This window comes from Engraulis encrasicolus, unplaced genomic scaffold (genome assembly GCF_034702125.1).
Source record: "Engraulis encrasicolus isolate BLACKSEA-1 unplaced genomic scaffold, IST_EnEncr_1.0 scaffold_35_np1212, whole genome shotgun sequence".
Classification (NCBI taxonomy): Eukaryota; Metazoa; Chordata; class Actinopteri; order Clupeiformes; family Engraulidae; genus Engraulis; species Engraulis encrasicolus.
Genome location: NW_026945654.1, coordinates 937,475 through 939,981, shown reverse-complemented (window position 1 = coordinate 939,981; position 2,507 = coordinate 937,475).

Genomic DNA, 2,507 nt, shown 5'->3' with positions numbered 1-2,507 from the left:
TTCCTGAGTCCAACTTTGTATTTTATTTTATTTATTTTTTATTTTATTTTTATTTATTTTTTTGGGGGGGGGGTCTTTTTGGGATTTATTGTGACAGGACAGTGTTAGAGTAGACAGGAAATGACTGGGAGAGAGAGATGGGGCAGGGTCGGGAAATTACCCCGGCTGGACTTGAACCAGGGTCCCCCGTGGTCCCCCCCCCCCCCCCCCCCCACCCCCCCCTCCCCCCCCCCCCCCCCCCCCCCCCCCCCCCCCCCCCCGCCCCGCCGCCCCCCCCCCCCCCCCTCCCCCGCCCCCCCCCCCCCCCCCCCCCCCCCCCCCACCCCCCCCCCCCCCCCCCCCCCCCCCCCCCCCCCCCCCCCCCCCCCCCCCCCCCCCCCCCCCCCCCCCCCCCCCCCCCCCTCCCCCCCCCGCGCCCCCTCCCCCCGCCCCCCCCCCCCCCCCCCCCCCCCCCCCCCCCCCCCCCCCCCCCCCCCCCCCCCCCCCCCCCCCCCCCCCCCCCCCCCCCCCCCCCCCCCCCCCCCCCCCGCCCCCCCCCCCCCCCACCCGGGTCCAAATTTTGTGTTTTCCCCCAAAAATCCATGTCTTTTGCTTGGCTTTCGTCTATTGGAATTGACTTGGCATTCTTCAAGATTTAATTCATGTAATGTTCACTTTTCATGTCATTTACTTTCATGTTTCATTCTGTTTACCGTTATTGAGAGTGTAAACGCCCCAAGAGTATTCATATTTGTTTGTCCTGTTGCACCACACCCCTGGTACTGTATGCCCTACATAACACTACAAGTAAAGTCCAGCATTGAAACTGAGGAAAAAAATGCTTTTAAAGTGATTTTTGGAAATAAGCACATATTACACCCCTCCTTGAGTTAAATAATTGAGTTTTACCTTTTTGTATGGTAGTGCCAATTTTACCTCTAAGCTAGCAGTTAACATTGAGCCCTATGAGACCAGTTAGCCGTCAGCTTGTCTCATAGGACTCAATGCTAACTGCTAGAAACGCAGAGAACGGTTGAAAGTACACGAGAAAGGTAAAACTCAATTCTTTAACTCAAGGAGGGGTGTAATATGACCTTATTTCCAAAAATGGGACAGTATCACTTTAAAGCCTTTGTATTAGGTTGGATATAGATATATTTACTACGTAGTAATCTCTAAAACGGGACACATTTGGACCATAAGTCTTTGCCACAAACATAAAGGAGGTAAAATAAATTATTATTATAATGAAGACTATTTTCAGTGTAAAGCAATGATACAGTAAGTATAGACGTCCTTGGTCTGAAGTAGGGCTGCAACTAACCATTATTTTGATAGTCGACCAATTGATAGATCTAGTCACGATTAGTCGTGAAAAAAAAAAAACTTGCTCCAACCTCCGACAAATCTTCCCTGCCTTTTGCGCAGGAAAGTGAAACATTTCTCACAGCTCACAATTAGCTTTAAATCATAATAGTAATATATTTACTCCAAGATACAACGTCCAATTCATATGTGCTGGGCAATTTTAGGTTTCGATAAAGTAATAAAGCATTGGTAAAGTAAGTAAAAAAATAAATTAAATAAAATTAAACAATTAGTCGACGATGAAAATTCTTGTCGACAATTTCTTTTTATGGTCGATTAGTCACGATTAGTCGACTAGTCGTTGCATCCCTAGTCTAAACTCAATTTTTACAAAAAGATAAAGTCCAGTTACTGTATTAGCAGCCTACTAGTGCGGCCATGTACAGCAGCGGTTCCCAACCTGGGGGCCGGGACCCCTAGGGGGCTGCGGAGGCACTGCAGGGGGTCCCGGACAAAAGGTACTTCTATTCACGTGTATGATTGTATTTGCTGTCCTGTAGATTTCTAGCAACATTACTATAATGAAAAATCTGGCAATATGTTGTCCAATAATGATTTCGCTTCACTTCGCTCCTGTTAGCTTGGCTTCGCCTCTCTCATAGAAATGAATGGCGAAGTTCGCTTCACTTGGCCGGCTATGTGTCCCTAAAGTTATCCCATTTGTACCGTAATTTTGTCCATTTTGTCTTCTGTATGATTAAAAGCATGATGTAGGTCATGTGATCATTCTTTTATTCTAGTTTTCATTCAGTTAATTCCTTGAAACAACTATTTGGTTCTTGTACGATGATTTGCTCCCAAAAGTCCAGAAAAAACGATCGTTTTGATGTTTTGGAACGATAATTCAGCATTTTCCACCTGACACCACGGTAACGATGCTGATGCTGCCATGGGGATGGTACAGGTCACCCCGGTAACGATGCTGATGCTGCCATGGGGATGGTACAGGTCACCCCGGTAACGATGCTGATGCTGCCATGGTGATGGTACAGATCACCCTGGTAACAATGCTGATGCTGCTTGTTTGCCTGTATCTGCATGCGTATGCCTCTGTGTGTGTGTGTGTGTGTGTGTGTGTGTGTGTGTGTGTGTGTGTGTGTGTGTGTGTGTGTGTGTGTGTGTGTGTGTGTGTGTTAAATGATGCAGGTCACCACTAGATT